General features: G+C 39.2%; 1 protein-coding gene across 12 annotated transcripts in view; it reads left to right on the top strand.

Annotated features, from left to right (window-relative positions):
* Positions 1-1047: 1047 nt before the first annotated feature.
* The window catches only part of CHL1 (cell adhesion molecule L1 like), a 207024-nt gene continuing 185807 nt past the window's right edge, over positions 1048-22264 (top strand). For 2 of the 12 annotated variants that reach the window (XM_087887924.1, XM_034440548.3), the window contains exon 1: positions 1060-1275. The gene's annotated coding sequence lies outside the window, so the exon portion shown is untranslated. Of the gene's footprint in view, positions 1667-1891; positions 2426-22264 lie in introns of those variants that run through there. The other 10 variants (XM_087887920.1, XM_034440549.3, XM_087887919.1 and 7 more) reach the window with 9 other exon arrangements.

The raw sequence follows: 22264 nt of genomic DNA, 5'->3' as shown, positions 1-22264 counted from the left end.
CTTCTCTTTTAAGTAGCTGACAGTAAACATGGTACATGATGGAAACAAATTAGCAAGCTTTGAAACCTTTGTCAATGGCAATTTGGAAGGATGATCCTGGTCATCTGAAGATGATATTTACAGAATATAATCGTGCTTTCTCACTTTGGCTTAATGCTTTCCATTGGCCATTCAAGGAAAAAAACCAGTAAATTCTAGAATTAAATCCACCAATCCAAATGCTATTCTAATTAGTTCAGACTAGAGACGCTACATTTATTTCCTTTCACTTGTTTAAAAGACTTGCTTAATGTTTCCTAAGAAAAAGATATATGTATATCTTATATGTGTGTGTAGAAGGAAAGGAGAAAAGAGTTAGGGACTAATAGTCATCTTCTCCAACCATCTTTCACAATGTCTCTTCTACCCAATTCTAGTGAACTTCCGAAACAACCCTCCCTTCTGCCTCTGCTCCTCAAGTGTGGCAGGGTGTGGCAGATACCTGAACATATTATGAAGCATGAGAACATGCCAGGACTGGATTTTTTGCAGTGCATTTAGTTTAGGGCAGTTGGGGGAGGGAGAAGGGAGGCTGGCATTTCATGATTTCCCTGTAAAAAAAAAAAGGGGGGGGGGAGAAAGGGTATGTATTGGTCTGTGTGACTTGGAGACCAGCTGTGCAAAAAGAAACATCTCTGCACCTTTGATTCCAGGCAGGCACCCACTGCCTTCTCTAATCTGGTTTTTCATTTTCTGCACTGCTACAAACAGCTGTTCTGAAGGAGCACAACTCTGCTGCTTTTTTTTTTTTCTTTTCTCCTCAAGGTATGGCGCTCTCCCTGAGGAGGTTCTTGTTGCTCTTGGTAACGCCCGGTGGGTTTGGTGCGGCTAGGATATTTTCTGCCTGGGTGTGCACACGTGTGAAATGAAATGCCTTCTTTTACAGAATATCCCCCCAATTCTTGATTGAGAAAGATGCAGGGCCCCGTGTGTGACTTTTCTCTCCTTCCCCTTCGCTGTTGTTTGCCAAAAATACCCCCCTCCTCCAAAACAAAAAACAAAAAACAAACACACACACACACACACACACACACACACACACACACCTCTAGCTTCAAGTCTCCCCTTTCTGGGTCTTAATCCTTCGGAGTTCAGAAAATGGTCGTTAGGAAGGAGGCGAACCGAAGAGAATTGGGAAGGTTTCCCTCCCTCTCCTTTCTCCTTTCTGTTTAAGGAATCTTCGTTTGATTCTTAGGGAACCTTGGAAGGAGATCCTACCTGGTTGTTTCTGATCCGGTAGGTAAATAGGTAGGTAGGTGGGTGGGTGGGTGGGTGGGTAGGTAGGTAGGTAGGTAGGTAAGCGTGTATATGTACATACGTGTCAGCCTATCGCTTTCTCCCCGTTGCATTTTTCTTTGAGAAAGCAACCACTCTGCTTGTGCTTGTGTGTGTGTGGTGTGTGCGTATAAAGAGATTGACACCTGGATGAATTGGAAAGTCGGCAGGATGTAAAGCCCTCTTCTTCCCACCCACCGCCCGCCAGCCCGTTCTCAGGTGTCCATCAGCTTCTAACCGGAGGGAAGAGCCTCCGAAGCGGCTCAGGCCAGGTCAGCCATAGGGTTTAAGCGGACAAGTCGCCCGGGTCTGGAGAGGGACGCGCCCCCACTAGCCCTTCTCCAATTTCCAGGTAAGCGTCCGGAGACGCCTTTTTCCAGGTTGCCAGGCTTCAAGCAAGTTCCTAGTATAGCAGAAGGCCGGGGGAGAATTCCCAGGGAATTCAGCTCGTTCCCCGCTTTCGGTGTCTCTCCAACCTCGCAGAGGCGGAGGGATGGGGGGGGGAGTGGGTTGGGTACAAGGGAGGGAGGGAGGGAGAGAAAGGAGGAGGCTGTCTCCCCCCACCCCTTTCCTCCCCGGAGCACCAGCAGCAGGCACAGCAGCAGCACCAGCAGGAGCAGTTTGTGCATGTGTGTGTGTGCGTGCATGCTTGCGCGCGTGTGCGTGTGTAGCTGAGAAAGATTTGGGGAGGTTTAGGGGCTCGTTGCCATGACTCCCTTGAAGCTCCGCCGAAGGAGATATTGATGCCAGTCACGGAGGGACCTTCCTCTTTTCTCCAGGCTTGAGATTTTTCATCCTCCTCTCCCTCTCTCTTTCTCTCTCCTCCCTTTTCCCATCCTCTTCTCTTCCTAGCTCCCGCCCCTTTCGCGGGTAAAAAAAAAAAAAAAGAAGAAAGAAGCAAAAGTGATTAATTTAGCAAGCTGGGACGGGCTCCCGAGCGCTCTTGCCCTCAGCCGAATTCCGTTGCAAACTCCAACCGCTTCCCTGACACACACATACACACACACACACAGTCAGACACAGACACACGCTGGCACCCCTCTCCCGCGCGCGCCCCCCAACCCGGCAACGCTGCGAACAGCTCCCGTCAACACACCCCTCAAGTGGCAAGGTAAGATGAAGAGAAGGGGAAGGGGAAAGGGGGAGGAGGCACCCCTTTCGCACCTGTTTGGGGGCGAAATTTACTGCAAGGAGCGTTTTGAGGTGCAAAGGGGGGTGGGGACAGATTTGGGGGGGGGGTCCCAAGGGCTGAGAGATGCTGTGAAGAGAAAAATGTAAGAGAACTGGACAGGACCTTTCCCCCTAACAAAAGGCGCCTGTAGAAGCTGGAGAAAAATCTAAGGTTCTCCTGATAATCCACCTGCTGAGCGGGAAGGAAACCCCCTGTAGACCCAACACCATCACCACCCCGCCCCCCCGCCCCCCAAGTGAGAAAGCTTCCTCGCCAGAGTCCGTTGTTTCCTCCCTATCGCAGCTCTGGATCCTTCTGAGCCCCCACCCCACCCCCCACCCCCAAAATAGGAGGAAACTCGCTTGCCCTCACACCAACCGTGCATGGGAATGCCGCTTGGGAATCTTTTGTGGTGTGGTGTGGTGTGGTGTGTGTGTCCGTGTGCGTGTGTTTTCCCCGTGTGCGTGTGTTTTTTGTATATCGCAACAGCAAAGCAATATACGCCGGATTCGGATGTTAAGGAGAGTTGACACCTTCAAATTCAAGGAGATGTTTGTCCTTCCTTTGGCTTTAAATTGCCGCCTATTCGGATGCTTCTTTATGATACAATCAAGCGGAGATCGGTGGATTATACGGTCCTAGAAGTATTTCGGGGAGGGAACGAGGGAGAACAAATCAGTGTGACATTGTTGACTGGTTAAAGTTTATTTGTCACAGTGCTTTGAAAGTATGAGGGGGGGGTTGTCTTTCTGAGCATGAGGAATTACAAGGAACTAGCGTGAGTCTTTGAAGAGGATTTGCAATGCTGAATTTGAGGATTATTGATTCTATCCCCACCCCCTCCTAGTGGCATTAATTGTTAGTTTGGATTTATTGAAGTTTACAAAAATTGAATTTGATTTCTAATGGAGGGGAAAAAAGGCTTATGATTTTAAAAACCCACATTTTATTATAAATGGCAAGATAAATGAATTGTAGAATAACAAATATTAATTATTTAAGCACATGCAATTTGAAATAAATGAAAGGTAAATTAGATGCTGTGTTATGGAACTGGCATGAATAAGGGGCATACCAAATTCCCATTAAAGTTGAGGTAAAGGTAGTTTAAAGCACATCCATGATCACAAACACTGATTTAAGTAGTCTCCTACTAGATATGTCTGTGGAGATTTTTGGTCATCCAGGTCATGGTTGTCCCAAAGGTGTGTTTTCAAAAGGCAGTTGGACTTTTTGGTCTTTTTTTGAAGACATTTCACCTTCTCATCGAAGAAGCTTCTTCAGTTCTACTTCAGTTACATTTTTACTCACATTTTTAGTTGTGCTCTCTCTATTCCCATTCTCCTCCTCCTCCTCCTCCTCCTCCTCCTTCAATATTTATCAAGCAGTGGTCCTTTTGCTGATTTTTATTTTGAAACTGAGGGTTGCCCTTTAGGCAATCAGGTTTCAATATGGACTTAAGCCCAATGTGCACCTCCCTCCCTCCCTCCCTCCCCCCCCTCTCTCTCTCTCCATCTCTTTCTTCCCCTCCCTCCCTCCCTATCTATCTATCTATCTATCTATCTATCTATCTATCTATCTATCCATCTCCCATCTCCCATCATCTCCCATCTATCTATCTATCTATCTATCTATCTATCTATCTATCTATCTATCTATCTATCTATCCTATCTATCTATCCCAAGAGAATTCTTGGAAGCAATATCTGCCTGTTATATTCTGTTCTATATGAGTTCATTTTTTGGCTATCCCATCAAGAATTCTAATTAAGCCATGTTCATAGGCCTTTATGCTGTTTCAAACTGTCCTCATCTCTAGCAGGACTACATTAGTCACAGGTATCTCTTGGTGTGATTCTTAAAGATTCTCATAGTTGCAATACATTCTCCTCCCATTACTCTAATGTTAGTCTGTTATCATCAGATATTCTCCCCTCCCACAAATCAGCTTCCTATAGTGTAAACTAAAGGTGGAAAACTTTTAAATCTTATAAGGTATGGTGGGGGGGGTTTGGGTGGTGGTCTATGTGCTTTGACATGCATGAATCTTCCAGAGCTTTACCAAATAGGTAAAGTACTTAAATCTTTGAGGTGTTTTTTTTTTTTTTTTTTTGAAAAATAGGCTTTAGTATTTGGAAAAAGAAGGAAGTGGCAAAGGAGGGGAGAGATGATATGAAAGTAATTCTTAGAACCTTATAATTTCTGCCCAGTGACTTCATTAAAAAAAATTATGGTATGCATGGGTCTATTTTGGATGGAAGAATGTAACTTTTAAATATTAATGGAAAGTGAAGTATTCAGATATTACCCTTGGATTGTTTCCCACAAAGGTTTGTGGGTTTGTGTGTGTGTGTGCTTATTAATACTTTGGATCTCACAATTACAAATGCACAGATGTACCATGAGTCTTGATGGAACATTTACACTCTCCAGAGGCAGATGAATGGAGCATGTAGAAGATTCCCTTTATAAGAGAAGCTGTCAGAGTGATCTGTAAATGCTGTTAAATTAAATAAAGGGGTAAATATTGATAAGAAAAAAAAACTTGTACATCTGTTAACCATTCCATACAGTGTCCATTCAATGTTCCAGGCTTTCAACAAACTCCTTAGCATCTGTTATGAAGAAGACTCCACTAAAATTACTAATGGCATTCAATCTCCAGACCCTTTATTATCTTTTAGTGGCTTCATTCAGATGGTAATTGCTTAGAGAACCAAAGCCATCTCTAAAAAAAAAAATTGTAATAATGTCCAGGATGCTGAGCAACAGTACCCAGCATTTCTGAGTACATTCAGTCAAATAGGACCAGGATTGCTGCAAATCAGTGCCAATAAATCCCATAGAAGCCAAATATTCCAGAAAAATACCATGATGGATTGTATCAAATTTGTTGGGAAGGGTGTAGCAGAACTAAGCAGGATGGAATATTAATCAATCAATCGGAATAGAGCTGGAAGTTACCTTGGAGGTCTTCTAGTTCAGCCCCCCTGCTCAATCAGAAGACCCTATACAATTTGAGACAAGTGGCTGTCCAGTTTCTTCTTAAAAGCCTCCAGTGATAACTTCTGAAGGCAAACCATTCCACTGGTTAAATGTTCTCATTGTTAGGAAGTTTCTCCTTAATTCCAGGTTGCTTCTCTCCTTGATTAGTTTCCATGCAATGCTTCTTGCCTTCCAGTGCTTTGGAAAATAAGTTGAACCCCTCATCTTTGTGGTAGCCCTTCAAATACTGGAATACTATTATCGTGTCACCTCTAGTCCTTCTTTATACTTCATCTGTTTTCCAGCACAGAGCATTGACTACAGTAACCGAGACAGTTTTACATTGCAATGTATGTGTAAATAATCTTCACCCACAGAATGCTGAAATTGGATTTCCAACATTAACCCCAGGATCTTGCTTAAAAATGCTTCTGTGAAAAGTTGCTTGGACATTACTCTTGCCTGCCACCGACCCAGACAGTTCCCCTCTGGCAGTTTTTACTAAGCAGGATGAACTGAGCAAAGCTCTAGCAAACAAGTGTTTGTCCTCATCCTCCAAACAACTTGTCCAATACTCCACCTCAGGGTGAACAAAATGAAACTCATCCATCAAAACTGGACAAGCGTCTGCATCAGTCCACCCCACCAGAATCCACTCTCAATGTAGAGCTGTCAAAATGAATGAAAGTAATTTTAGCAGAAAAATGGTTTATAGACTCGTCCCACTGGGTTGCCTAATTGAGGGATCCAATGAGCATAATCTTTTTTCTTCTCAAAACAACTGATATGGACAGATCTGTGACGGGAGGGTGGAGGTGGGGAATCTGGTTGTCATCCTGAAATATATGGGAATATGAGGAAATTATAGGAGTTGTAGTTCAACCTGTCTACACGGCATTAGTCTGGAACCTTTGCATATGTGTGCACATGTACATATGCATACCATACATCCATACACTAATAGCATCATTACAGTAAGAACATATGGTGACAAGCTTATTATCCCTTATTATAAGAGATTGTTTATAAACAGTATTTGAAGCAACAGAGACAAAGAGGAATCTGTGGTCACCACCATGGTAAACATTCATCTTCACAGAACTATTTGTGAGGTCTAAAATTTACCTTTGAAAATCATTGAAATATTTTTTAGCATTCATCATCTTGAAATATCATGGTCTATTTGGAAGAAAAATGTTTTGGATTACCTGTGTGTGTTTACAAATACCCAGTAACCTGTATAGGCTTCATTTTTCAAAAAATAACCTTTGACTGTTGCTGATTGCAGTTACACAATAACAGCGTATTTACATGGCTGCTTGTAAAAGGTCTCATTTTCCTATCTGGCCTGCCCCAAATGGGATAACTTAGGTAAATAGAACAAGGATGATTTCTGCTGATACTTGCTGCTATCACTTTCTGTTTTCCACCCAGCCAGGGAGATAGAAGCCAGACTAAAACATCCAAATGTCTCCCCTTTTGTAGTATAAAAGAAAGAAAAATGGCAGTTAAAGGTGAAGAAGTGATAGCTAATTTGAAAAGATTTAGGACATTACATTACCATCCACAAGAAATAAGATGTCACCAGAATTGTTTGCTTTAAATTGTATTTACTTTATTAAAAAAAAAAAAACGTAAAACCGCAAATAGCAACATAAACAAGTGTGGCCTTCTGAGGAATAACAGGATAACAGAGTTGGAAGGGACCTTGGAGGTCTTCTAGTCCAACTTCCTGCTCAGGCAGAAAACCGTATACCAGAAATGGTTGTCAAATCTCTTCTTAACAACTTTCAAATGTTAGAGCAGTGTTGAAAAAATATTAGAGTACTTCCTCTAATAAGTCTAATACATACTGAAACAGTAAGTATGTACAGATTTAAAATAGGAAAGTTCACCCCAAATGGAGATTGAGCATCATGAGAAAAAAATATAAACAAATAATTTAGGTAAGGCTCTGAACACATCCAAACTGAAACCCAAATTCTGTTACACTCTAGCTCAGGGGTGTCAAACTCGATTTCATTGAGGGCCACATCAGAGTTGTGTTTGACCTTGGGGGACAATGGGCATGGCCAGGGTAGGTGATGGTCAGCTTGACATCACTTGTGTCAGGGTGCCTTTGTGGCCAGAGCGCTCTGCCAGTGAAAATGGAGTTCAAGAGAGTCATGCGCAGCCTTCCTGACGTCCATTTTCGCTAGCAGAGGCACCGCTGGCTGGTCCTTTGCTGTTTCCAGGGTGGTCCTGCAGGCCAGCTATAAGCACTCCGTAGGCCGGATTCAGCCCGTGGCCCTTGAGTTTGACACCCCTGCTCTAGCTGATCATTTATAGCTCCTAGAAATTTGCATGTAATTAAGGTGCTGCTACCCAGCCTTTCCTTGGGAGTTACTAGAAAGCAAAGTGAATCATATTAATACCAAAGAGCATAACATTGTTGGATGGATTCTGTTTATTTATTACAAAATTGGCTTTAGCTAAGGCAAGTATCAGCTCCACTAGGTAGACCAGACCAGGAAATCAATTTCTCAGAAAGTTAGAACTACCTTTTTGCAATTGGCTATAATAACAGAATCAGTCAAGTTTGATTGTGTTGTCCCTCTCCCTCTCACCCTTACCTCTGTACCTCAGAGAATCAGGAAGGCATCTGTCTGAATCACTTCTGAATACTATCTTGTTTCTCAGAGCTTAAAAAAAGTTGCAGTCCTCTTTGCCCAGGTAATATATATTCCAGGTAACATGTATATTTCCAACAAGGTATATTTTTTTTTACTTTTGTATGTAAGTACAAAAGAATAAAATAGAAATTATTTTATATTTCACTCAGATTTAGTTCTTTCAGATTCACAAATTCAAATTTGTGTCCACAGTTTTTATTATGTTTTTGCTACTGTATTTGTTATTTTAGCTTTTTTATTTTATTCATTTATTTTTTTTAAAATTTATACATTGCCCATTTTACTCTGAAAGGCTACTCTCAATTTTATTCCATTGTTTTACTATTTTTATATTCCTACTCTACAGAATGGAATAGAAGCTAGAGTTCATCTGAACTGGTGTGACAATTTAAGCCTTTCTTAAGAACCTTCTTGTAGTTGTTGGTCCTATTTTGTCTGCTGTCCAATTCTTACATGTTTGGGTGCCTTTTTTGCATTGCTAATACATAAGGCAAAGAAACAGTAACTGTTGAAGAGCTATGGGGATGCCAAGATTTGAGCTGGATAGAGCTAATTGAATTTATACTGGATTTATGGAATTTATGGAGTGATAAATGTCTTGCTCCTGAGGAAGCTGAACTGGACTGAAATTTAATTTTATAAGTGGTCCCCTCAGAGATGGTATTCAGCAGGTTCTGACAAGTTCTGAAGAACCAGTAGCCGCACCCCCATCTATTCTCTGCCTCCCAAGTCCCAGCTGATCAGGAGGAAATGGAAATTTTGCAGTATCCTTCCCCTGGAGTGGGGAGGGAATGGAGATTTTACAGTATCCTTCCCCTGCCACGCCCACCAAGCCATGCCCACAGAACCGGTAGCAAACAATTTTGAATCCCACCACTGGGTCCCCTCCTAAGTCATTCTTAAAATGCGAAGTTTTTAAAGCTGTTCCTAAAACTCAGTAGGGTGAGAAATAATCTGATCTCTGGCAGTGAGCTGTTCCCAATGAGACCCCTGCTCAAGTAGGAAATCCTATACCATTTCAGCCAAATGGCTATCCAATCTCTTCCTAGAAACCTCCAGTGATGGAGCACCCACAACTTTTGAAGGCAAGCCTTATGAAAAAGGCTTAACTCACTGGATTCTAGATTACACTCCTTTATGCCATGGGACCAGGGGAAGTTTCCTTGTGAGTTGGGTCCTATAAATATACAGATCCCCAAGGCATGTAGTGATTATAGCAATGATAGTTTGGGTAGCCCCTTGATTTCTCTCAGGTTTTTTTTTTTTTTTTTAATCTCTGCTGTACAGAAACCAAAGCTCAGAAAAACATACTGGGGCAGAGGGCGAATCCTAGCACTTTCAGTCAGTGAAAAGGTACATATAGGATTCTCACTGGCAATGTTTGCCCAAAGTATTGGACTGTGAAGTGGTCAGTCACAGTTTACTCCCAACATTTTTAATAGACTGTTGTCATGTGCAATACAAACCCATAAGACTGAATTGATTGAATACACCACAATAAATTGACTACCTTCTGCAGACTCAGACACTGGAGTGTCAAAATGAAAGGTCTTTTTCACAAGTTTCATTAGCAAGCCACATATCCTCCTGACTGGTACATTTGATTTTTATTTCCTAAATTGTTATAATTTCATTAAATTATTAATTAATTAATTAATTAAATATTATTTATTTATGAATAAATAAATAAATATTAATTAAATAAATATTTATTTCTGTTACTTTTAATCATTTTCTCTAATCTCAAAACATTGTTTTCAGTATTATTTCTGTCTCCTAATATCCCAACTAATGTTGTGTTATCTGTAAATCAGATAAACATTATTTCCATCTCTTCATCAATATCATTAATGAACATTAATGCACAGAAATCAGGACTAAATTTTCTACCATATTAGAGTTTGAGTATGAATGACTATAGGTCCATGCTATATTTCATTACCATCAAGAAATATATCAGTGGCATATCTCATAATAGGTTAAAGATAAAATCAAGTTATTAAACATGCAATGCATCCTCTGATTAAGTAGTTTGCATTAAGCTGAAAGGAATTCAATTATTATGGACATTTAGAATGTGTACTTTTATAATTAAACTGAATTAGTAAAAGTATGAAAGCCTAACTGTATATTCCAGAAGTCCCCAAGATAAATATTCTATAAATAATACATTATTTGCAAGCATTGTACGTTTATTTAGCAGTTTGAATTGCAGCCATTTTGTTTGCTATTGAAATGTTGAATGAATCAGCTGTCATTAGCTGGCAAGGAGAAGTCAAAACCTAGTTATAAGGAGAATCAAGGACCTTGTCAATAATTTGCATAATGATTCCTTCTTTTTCTTCTATCCTTCTGTCCTGTCATCCTCCATGGGACAGGACACACAATAACAAAAGAGCACTAATTGCTCATTGTTTATTTCACATATGTTACATTGGTGCAATTAACTGTTGCTTTTCCTATTAGCACTGTTTTAAAGAATAGTAGATTAATGTGCCATATTCATAAAAAAGCATTTACAAAGTTTATCGGATGTGCTACTGTATTACATGAAGTTACTGAGATTTTCAAAGTAACAAAAATATATGTGGCTTTTTCTACAAGGTGCTTTAGACCTTGATGTATGACTTGAATTGATCACCAAGGAGTGACACTGGAACTATTAGTTGCTAAGCAACCTGGTTAATTCTGCAATTTTGTCTTTATTTCTCTAGCAAGTAAGATTTGTATGTGTGTGTGTGTGTGTGTGTTTTATTAAAAGAATACTTTTTTTTATCAGAACAAAAGACACCAGTCATAATAACAATAACAACAGTGGGATGATATTACCCAAAAATATTTCTGTGCCATACATCATAAGATTAAAGACTTTTGATTTCAGACCCAGAACATTAAGGATTTATTAGTTGTTTTTAATAATTTGCCATAAGTTATAGTTTCATATTTGTTCTTTTCGTATCAGCTGTCTAGAGAAAGACACACAATAGTGGGAGAAATAGGTCCCTATGGGGTGGGAATTCATCTACTTAGTGCTTGAAATGGTTTGTTCATGCTGCCTTTATGTATGAGGTCCTGTTAAGTCATGTTGAGTTACATCATGAATAAATGAAACATAGCATGGAGCATGCCATTCAATGATTGCCCAGATTATAACAGGCAGCTTGGCACAGCTTGAGTTCACAGGAGTTGAAATCTCCACTGGATCCTCTCAACGATTGAAGCTGATTTCATCAATGGTATCCTTTGTCTTGCTTTCCCTGAAGGTGTTAATGATTGGGATTAGTGTAAAATTGCTTAACAGTAATGATATGATACAATGATGGAATTTAAAGAAACTCTTGGGATTTTTAAACAATTTTGCAATATGATTTATTTAGAAAAGGAACTACTTTATGGCAGTGTAAAATAATGCCACTGTACTATATATGAAATTAGCACAGTTCTTTAGTATAGGGTGATGGGCAAAATGTTTTAAATAAACATTTTAAGATTAAAAAGTCTACTATTTGCAGCTGGAGGACCTTCATTTTTAAACCGGCACAGTATGACCTTAAGTAGATCAATGCTATCCAGACATTTGCACCTCAAGGTCAATAGTACAGAGGAGGTAAGCTTACAACATGCCGCATAGTCTTTATCCCTTACACCTCAGAAGCCAAGACTTTATAAAAGGATAGTAACATCATGAAATAAGCTTATTTTCAATTGTTCACTTTATATTAAAAATGGAAAAAGTGGTCGTAGAAATATTTTAAACAATTAAGGAATGATTGTGAAAATTCTGTGCAATTTGATTGCTTCAAGCAACCACCAGGTGTAGTTCAGAGGGGAAAATTTGGCTAACAAACCATGAGTCATATGCTTTGTGAAGAACAGATGTAATGGGACCTTCAGCCGCCAGTACTATTTGCAGCTGAAGATCCTCCAGCTGCAATTAACAGTTCTTCACAGTTCTTCAGTAATGAGATTCTTTAAAAATTATTTATGCATTGTGAGAGAAAGGACATGCGATATTTGTACTGGAAATATCTTGTACACATCTGAAGTATCATTGAAAAGAATTCTACTTATTTCTCAGTAGACATAAGATTGCAAAAGGAAAGTTTGGAATGGAATTGATAAAAAGTTTTTTTTTTTTTAAAGATGCTGCGAAGTTCCCAAAACATTTAAGCCACAGGTTTCAAACTCGCCATGTCACATTGGTGTCATGTGATGTTTCACAACATTTTCCCCATTTATGGAGCTGGAGTGGGCATAGCCTGTCCATGATGCATTTGGCCCATGGACCATCAGTTTGACACCCCTGATTTAGGCAATTCTGTTAAAAGGGTGTAGCTTTAAGACAAACAGAAAAAAATGCTTGCAGGTTATTCAGTTAAACTAAACAGTCCATTGAACCATGTTAGTCAAAAGAGTTTTGCCCTTTATCAGTGGAAATATATAAGATATTAACACTTTTGGAGGCATGTTCTACACTCACAAATCTCTCAATCCCACCCAAAATCATTCTAAACCTGGTAGAGACTATATTATTTGCAACCAGTGGTGAAATCCAAATTTTTTTATTACCGGTTCTGTGGGTGTGGCTTGGTGGGCGTGGTGTGGCTTGATGAGAGTAGCTTGATGGGCATGGCAGGGGAAGGATACTGCAAAATTTCCATTCCCCCCCCCACTCCAGGGGGAAGGATATTGCAAAATCCCCATTCCCTCCCCACTCCTGGGGCCAGCCAGATGGTATTTGCCAGTTCTCCGAACTGCTCAAAATTTCCGCTACAGTTCTCCAAACTGCTCAAAAGTTCTGCTACCAGTTCTCCAGAACCTGTCAGAACCTGCTGGATTTCACCCCTATTTGCATCCCTTCAAGCATCACACTTCCACTTTTTCTGTCAGATTTACTAGGCAGGCATCAAGTTTTATTACCACATTCATTATGTTCTATGTTCAAGCAAGAGAGCCATAGAAACTAGCAATTGCAAATGAAACAATTAAAATGTTAAAAAGTTATATTTTTGTAGTTATTTACCAAGCATATCTAAATTATATTAAAGTAACCCAAATATCTTTACAATTCCCCAAGGCATGTCACAAACTTTGAGCACCCCTAATGTTTGGAAATTGAATGTTGAAAAATTTGACACGCCCTATGTTGCAGTATACATCCTCTATGAATCTGCAATAAGTAGAAGGATTGATCGTGAGGAACAGAGGCAAGAGTGACTACAAAGGCAATGATCAAATAACAGAAAACTAAATCTGCAGCAGAACTGTTATCTGAGAAAGTGTCTCAGACAAAACCCTCCCCCAGTTCTCACAAAGATAAAAGGAAGGGGGGAACAATTCAATCTTCAAGATTCTGTTACTGCAACCTTATAATAAAAGTAGTATTAGCCTGCATGACTTTGGCTTTCTAGTAAGAACTGCCTTTGGAATTGCTGCAAGATGGTGGTTTGTGCATTAACCACAGCTAGTTACAGGGATTCTGTAACACCTGAAATAAAGATCTGTCCTGATTGCCTACTGGATACAAAATTGCTGATGTGACTTTTAAATGGCTCAGGGCCTGATCATTATTTATTTTATTAATCATATTTCTATGCCGCCCACTCTTCGAGGACTCTGGGTGGCTTACAACAATCGACAGTATACTAAATAGCATATTGCCCCCAACAATCTGGGTCCTCATTTTACCCACCTCGGAAGGATGGAAGGCTGAGTCAACCTTGAGCCGGTGAAATTTGATCTGCTGATCTGCTGAACTAGCAGTCAGCTGAAGTAGCTGCAGTACAGCACTCTAACCACTGCACCACCTCGGCTCCATCATATAATCATTATCATATAATGGATCTGTTCTCCTACTGTCAACATGTCTATTATTATTTATCATATGGCAATAGTACAATTAGCCAGGAGACTACAATATTAATATAAAGTAGTTATTTGGTTGCCAAAGAGTGCTAAGTCCATTTAGTTTGCACTTACACACTAAGGTGCACCACAGGGAGAGAATTAGCTCTGCACCAGAAAGACGAGCAGCACCCGGTGGCATCATCCAGGGCCTTCTCTCATCACTGTTGTTGTCTCTCAGTTGGGCATCACTTCCAGGAAGGTCCAGCATCAGCAGTGGTCCAACTATCTGCACAAAACACAAAGTGATATCTATTTATCTACTCACATGTAGCATGCTTTCAAACTGCTAGGTCATCAGAAACTGAATCAAGTGACAGGCACTCACCCTGCCATGCAGGACTCGAACTGCCAGAGCAAAGGCAGCAAACCAACATCTTTAAGCCATTGAGCCACCACACCTCTAACGTGCAGTTTCTGACATCAACAGGGGAGCTCTTTCTGTAGATTACTGGAGACCTTCAAGAAGAGACTAGACTGCCATCTGACAGAAATGGTGTAGGTAGGGTCTCCTGTTTGGACAGGGTGTTGGACTAGATGACCTACAAGGTACTTTCCAATTGTTAGTCTGAATCTAATTTGAAGATTCCTTAATTGCCACAAGGTCACCTTTCCAGATTACTCTTATATAGCCTCATCCAATTTCCAAAAGGTCTGATAAGCCCCTACTTGAAAACTGGTAAAAATTCATCTCTTTTCACCCAGTTTTTAATCGTTACTTGTACTTGTATTATTGATTTTAATTTTGCCTTGGCTTTCATTGTATTGTTCTTACCCTTGCATTTTAAATCTGGTTTTAAATTACTGTCATTTTTCTGGTTATTTGAACAGAAAAACAAGATGCAATTTTTTTTAAAAAAAAATAGACATCCCATATTAATTTAACAGCCTGTTTAGTCTGCATTTGTTACCATAGCAGCCAACTAAATGCCGAATAGTCACCACCAAAATAGAGTTGAAAAATACTCTTATGTCCATATTCTAAATAATGACAGTAAGAGCCATTTAACATTTGATAATATAATAAACTATATTCATGAGTAGCCAGTCCTCTTTTAAAATTTATCTATCCAGTCCTCTCTTAAAGCCATCTAACTTTAAATGTTGATTGGTACTGCTACATCTATAGTGGAGTCATACTTACACAACAAACTTTTCCTGCCATAAATCATATGAGTTTCAATATAGATGTTGGTTAGTTTTGATATAATCACTGGCACCAATTAGTACTTCTTAAATAGCTATCACTCTCCAACTCATAGAAACCAGACAGAGTTGTTTATACCACTAAACCTCATTGCCCAAATAGATAGGCTATACTGATGTGCTTGCAGTTGCCTGCCCAACTATTGGTTCTCTGATTTCACAATCTTATTCCTGAAGCATGTATTCTTGCAAACTGCCACTCCCAGCCTCAAACATAGACTGCCTAAAAAAATTTACCAATGAGAACTTAAAAGCTAAACTATTATCCTAAACCTGGGATGAATACTTTTTAAGGGCAATGATACATAGAACTCTTTGCAATTGTGAAGTCAAAATATAATTAAGTCCAAGTAACTCAGCAATATTTGCATCTTGTGATGCAAATAATAGGAGAGTGTAGTGGTTAAGATGTGGTGCTTGTCAACCGGAAAGTGGACTGTTTGAGATCCATGCATCATGTGACATGGTGAGCTCCTTTTCTCGCCCAGCTCCTGCTAACCTAGCAGTTGGAAAGCATGCAGATGCAAGTAGATAAATAGGTACCACAGTAGGAAACAGTGTTCTGTGCACTCAGCGTATAATCATGATGGCCACATGACCTACAGAAGTGCCTTCTGACAATACTATCTCCCTTGGCTAGGAAACAGAGATGAGCACCACCCCTTAGAATCAGACACGAGTGGACAAATGAAAACTTTATCTTTTTTTAAAAAATGCAAATAATTGTCATAGTTATCACTACCATCACCACCATTACAAATAGAAGCATTTCAAGATTATGGATTTTGTTTTAGGGAAATACGGTCCTACCCAGCAGAGTTTGAACCCCCATCTCCAATTTTAGCATTGCATTAATGAACAGTTCTCCACTTTGTTTGAATTAATTTCAGCTTGTCCTCTCACTCATCCAATTTATTATAGGGTTTCAGCAAGAATGTACTATTGATTTGGTGCTTGGAATTTAATGGCAAGTAACAATAGAGCTGGGTGGCATCAATATAATGATGACATTCTAAATCTCTAAATGTCCTAAACGATCAGTATCGTGTGGAAGTTAAATGGTTACATAAAAGGCAAAATGGATCATTATAAGGTACTATCAGTTAATAGACTATGGTGGTTGAACTGTCTGCCAATGCACTTTCTAGAAATGGTCCAGCAGCAATAACCAGAATTATTGAAAATAACTGTTCCAGACAGATTGGTCAACCACATTGAAAGCAGATCTGGAATTGGTATTATCTATGTATGTATGTATTTACTTTTTTTAAAAAGCTTCTTAATCATCAGTTAACTCAAATTAGCAAAATACATTACTCAAGCCAGAAAAAAGTCATCCACTAATAAAACCAAAACTACTTTAACATAAGTATCTTGAAAAGACATGTGAGCCTGTTTGGTCTAGTGCAACCTTAAACACTCAAAGAGCCATTTGGACCCGTTTCCCACAGAAAAGAAAACACCAGGAGCCACAAAACTTGGGTGGGCGTGGCCAACTCGACGTCACTCACACCTATCCAGACGGTCATTAGGGCAGAGAACCAGTTGTTAAAAAACACCGGGAACCACAAAACCATTTTGACATCTCCGTCTCCCCTCCCTCCCCCCCTCTCTATCTCTCTGTCTCTGCTCCAGCCACTTCTCCATTACCAGCCGTCACCCCTACCTTCTCAGGCCAGGTGAGGAGTGACTGGGGGAGGAGGGTGAGGGGCGGGGCCAGCCAGTGGTGGGATCACCTGACAGGGAGCCACAGCAGAGGGCCCAAAGAGCCGCATGCGACTCCGGAGCCACAGCTTGCCGACACCTGGTCTAGTGGTTAAGGTACCAGGCTAAAAAGCAGGAGATCATGAGTTTGTAAGTTCTTAGCCATGAAAACTGGGTGATTTGGGGGCCAGTCATGCTCTCAACCTCAACCCACCTCACAGGGTTGCTGTTGTGGGAAAAATAAGAGGAAGGTGTGTTGGATACATTTGGTGTCTTGAGTTATTTTTAAGGATAATAAAAGCAAGATACCCATGAATACAAATAAACTTGTAAAGATATGCCTTTTGAATATATTTAGCCAGAAGTGGAATACCAGAGTTAAGTTGGTTACAGTGATCTCACATAGGCATTTAATAATTGCCTCTTTAGGTATGTCACCCCAAGGCAGCATCAAACACCTACTTAATCAAGAAATTATGGCTGATTTGAATATGCAGAAAGGACAAGGATTGAATAGAGAAACAATTGCCCTGATTCCACCCACTGTGCCCACATACTCAAGATTTATAAGCTGAAACCAATTCAAAATAACAGGGCAGACAGATTCCAAGTTTATATCACTGCACCCTGCCCAACACTGGGATGCAAGTTAATTAAGACCTGATTGCTGTAATTCACTCTGATTTACATAAATAGTCTTAGACTATGCTATTGACTGTTCCACAATATAGAAAGCAAGACCAGACTAGTTTGTCTGGAGACAGAAAAGAAACTACTCTTTGCTGTCTCTATTGCCATTAAATAAATTAAATCTGATTTAATCTGATTTTTCCTGAAATTTCCTTCATTTGTATTCAAGCTATCGTTTATTAATAAATCAGGAGCTGATTTAACTCTGAAGAAGTTATGAATGGTACAAGAACTACGTTTTCCTATACTGATTTCCCTTCCCCCCCCAAAAAAAAGCCCCTCTACCATTTTTGCAATATTTTCCTTGAGGGTGAAATATATCCTTATCTCGTCCCTGATTTTTAGATGTTGCATAAAAGAGATCTTAGTATTAGAAAAATGCAAGTGCAGTGGATCAGTCTCAAAACTTATTCATGCTGCATAGCTAAACACCATTTGTTTCAGGAGCTCAATGAGCTGCAAGACATGTAAGAAAAACAGTCATTCTATCATAGAGGTTTTTTAAATAAAAAAATTCATGAAACATGCACTAAAATTAGGAGATCAGCATAAAAAATACTGCTGGCGTCAGTATTTTAATAAAAAGGTTACAACTAATATAGTGTTGGTACATTCTCAGTTTAATCACCTGAAACCTCTTCCTGCATTTTTCTATGTATCACACATGTCTCTGTCGGATTTGAATAAATGTTGCATATTTATAAAACTGAGATCCATTGAACTTCCATGCATCAGCCATATGATGCTGTCATCCAATATTAATTATTTGTGGAAAGAAATTGAAAAGTCATTCAATAACTCTTGCTTTTGCAAGTGCTGTCCACACAACAGCCTGTATCTCCAGACTTCCCCGCTTGTTAAATTATTTTTTTAAAAATCTTGAGAAATTGAGAGAGTGTCAATTTTTGTGGGATTTCCATGTTCAGCAAAACAATGCTGAAATCTCATGATAAGTAATAGAATGAAATTTCTGAAGTGTTTGCATTTGCCATCTTGTGAAATTTGGGAGAAATTTTTAAAGCTGTCATTGTATAAGCTTGTATGAATTAACCCATAGCATAAGGAAGTAGAGTTTGCATTAAGCATTGAAAAAAATGGTCCACTGAAGATGCATAAATTAAAGAAAAAATATAGTGACATATCCGAAATATAAACAAATCAGAGTTCTATAGAACTTCAGAGGAATATAATTGAATGATTAATTTGAGCAAACTAGACTAAATTAGGGACATGCATTTCTGTGCATTTGCTTGACAATTTATATAAATAATTATTAGTTTTCAAACACAAATAATCATGTATGTGATGATAGACATGCAGGAAAGCTTGAAAAAAAAGAACAATGCAAACATGTTTTTAAACAAATTATCATTGAACAATTTCAATGATAATGATGTGAATCATCATATGTAATGAATCATCATCATCATCATCATCATCATCATCATCATCATCATCATTTTAGCCATTGTCTATCCACTGCAGGATGAAGGCCTTTTCTGCATGTTTCCAACCTTACATGGTCCTGAGCTTTCTTTTGCCAATTGGGCCTGCAATATTTGCTGATGTCATCAATCCATCTTGTTTTAGGTCTCTTTCGTGGATCCTTTTTATCAAGTGGGATCCAATCTATGACTGCCTTGATCCACCTGCCATCAGTTTTTCTTGCTATGTGACCAGCCCATTTCTATTTCAATTCTTTTATTCCCTTGATGATATCATATACTTTTGTTTGTTCTCTAATTCTTCGGCAGGTGTTTCTTTCTTGTTTTGTAATGCTGAGCATGAATCTTTCCATGGCTCTTTGCACCCCTTGTAGCTTTTGTATCAATTGTGAAGTTAATGTCCATATTCATATTCATATTATGAATACTATCCTCTAAATGTAGGTTGTCCAATGATGGAACTAGAATCGTGGATCATTAAGTGAATAGTTGTTTTAATGATGATTCCTCTGAATTGAAGGAGACTTACTGAAAGCAGGATGTTATATCTTAAGGAATTCTATCTGTATTGTGAGAGACTTAGCTGACAATAATGTTGTTCAGAAATAACATTAGTAAAATGGTGAGAAATAAAATGTCTCTTTTTACTGCAGACTAAAAATCCCCTATGAACTTTTTGTGTAAAACGGAAAAAAACCTGAATCTATGATTTTGACAATTAGACAGGATAGATTCTGGAAAGAAGAGAGTTATGTTGTAACGATAGAGTAAGAAATAAATTTAGAATTGTACTTATAATTGCAGTAAAGAAGAAACCTATGAAATGTGCTTGAAGGATCTTGGTATGTTTAGCCTAAAGAAGAGAAAGCTAAGGGAGATATGATAGCAGTCCAACATATAAAGGGATGACACCAGAAAGAGGGTGTGGATCTATTTTCCAGAATACCTGAGGCTAAAAAAAGAAAGAAAAAAAGAAATCCTGTGGGGGGAAGTTTCCAGTGAAAGATCTAAACTTGAAATAAAGAGAAATTTCCTAACTGGGAAACCTGTTTAGCAATGGAACAGCCTGTGTCCTGGATAGCAAAATAGCAATAGCATTTAGACTTATACACCTCTTCATAGTGCTTTATAGCACGCTCTGGCTGGTTTACAGTGTCAGCATATTGCCCCCAACAATCACTTGGGGTACTCATTTTACTGACCTCAGAAGAATGGAAGGCTGAGTCAACCTTGAAACGATCAAGATCGAACTCCTGGAAGTGGGCAGTTAGCTTGCAATACTGCATTCTAATCACTGTACCACCAATGCTCTATCATTGAAAGTTTTTAAGAAAAGATAATAAAGCCATTTGTTCAGGATGTTATAAGTATTCTTACATTGGTTTTTGAGGTGGACTAGAAAGCCTCCCAGACCCATTTCAACTCTATGATTCCATTATTTATATTTTACACACACAATAATTTATTTATGAAAATATTAGATCATCATAATGAAATATTAAGTAATATTACGATTTATGAAACACTGGAATGTCTTGGCTAATGTGTTTTTCCTCTTTTTGATTTAGCTGGTCTCTGATTTCTTCCTTCCTTCTTTGTAACTTGATTACATTTTGGTGGAGTACTCTGAACCAAATAAAAGGCTGAATGCAGCCAATATGCTACAAATATGTTTTTATTGCATTTTTAATTCGCACAATAACAAGATCGGATTACAAAGCTGTGATTGTACATGCCTAAGTGCTTGAATATAGGGAGGGCTGCAACAACGGAGGAATAAGTCAGAAAAGGCTGATCAGTGCTAAAATAAATTCAATCAATATTGCCAATTATATCGCTACTGCATAACAATTGTTACATTTTTCTCTGATTTACATTGATTAATCTGTGACTGGTCAAAGGAGGCAATTGGCCATATTTCAAGTTGTTTTCCTGCCAAATATTTTGTTCAGAGAACTCCCTGCTACTGGCAGTGGAAGATCCATAGATGCAAAGTTTATCATGCTTTTGACAAATATAGGTTTTCATATTCAGTTGATTCTGCTTTTAGTTTCATGTTCATTTAAAAATGTATTGTACTATCCCTGATTATCATCTGTGGAATTTCATTATCCTTACTGTCTGGTTCTGTACAGCAAGCAAGCCAAATTTCTGTGGGTTCTGTTGAATGTAATTTTATAGGACTACATGTCCCAACCAGAGCCAGTGAGTCAGTTTCTATTACATCCCAGTAAGAAAGAAACAAAAATTATGGTGGAATCTAGTCCTGATTTCCAAGAGGGAGGGTGTGCATCAGTGGTGAAATCCAATTTTTTTTACTACCGGTTCTCTGGGGGTGGCTTGGTGGGTATGGTGTGGCTTGGTGGGCATAGCAGGGGGAGGATACTGCAAAATCTCCATTCCCATCCCACTCCAGGGGAAGGATCCTGCAAAATCCCCATTCCCATCCCACTCCAGGGGAAGGATACTGCAAAATCCCCATTTCCTCCCCACTCCTGGGGGAAGGATATTGCAAAATCTCCATTCCCACCCCACTTTGGGGCCAGCCAGAGGTGGCATTTGCCGGTTCTCTGAACTACTCAAAATTTCCACTACCAATTCTCCAAACTATTCAAAATTTCCAGTACCGGTTCTCCAGAACCTGTCAGAACCTGTTGGATTTCACCCCTGGTGTGCATTCCAGAGGAGCAAAAGACAGTGAAGTTTAGATAGTTTGGATGGGAAAAATTGAATCAAGACAGCTCCTCCCTAGGAGTTTTCAGAGTATATGTTTAATGGTGAAAGTGGTTTGCTTTAGTTTGGCAAGATTTTTGTCTGTAGGTGAAGAACACTAAAAGAAGTCAGAAGAACTTCAGTGTGTTGTTGTTGTTGTTGGTTTTTGTAGCCTGTCAAAAATAATATGAATAATAATGTATCACAGAGTTTTTATCTGCAATTTTTAAGAAATATATTATCAACCAAAAGGAGAGGGAGGAGGAGGGGGGAGGGGAAGGGACAGGGAGTTTAGGGGACCCGTCACATTATCTCTGAAATTGATCCAATTTCTTTGGTTTATTCTCAGCAAGCAGCATTTAGCTTGCACAGACTTTGAAACTAATGATGTCTGAGGTATGGTAGCTTTTACACATAGCAGTGTAGTTGTCTCCTTTATTATAGTGCAATAGAAAATATGA

The sequence above is a fragment of the Pantherophis guttatus genome, chromosome 2 (assembly GCF_059756535.1).
Source record: "Pantherophis guttatus breed Tessera chromosome 2, ASM5975653v1, whole genome shotgun sequence".
Classification (NCBI taxonomy): domain Eukaryota; kingdom Metazoa; phylum Chordata; class Lepidosauria; order Squamata; family Colubridae; genus Pantherophis; species Pantherophis guttatus.
The sequence above is the reverse complement of the archived record's forward strand: the minus strand, read 5'-3'. Positions and strand labels throughout refer to the sequence as shown.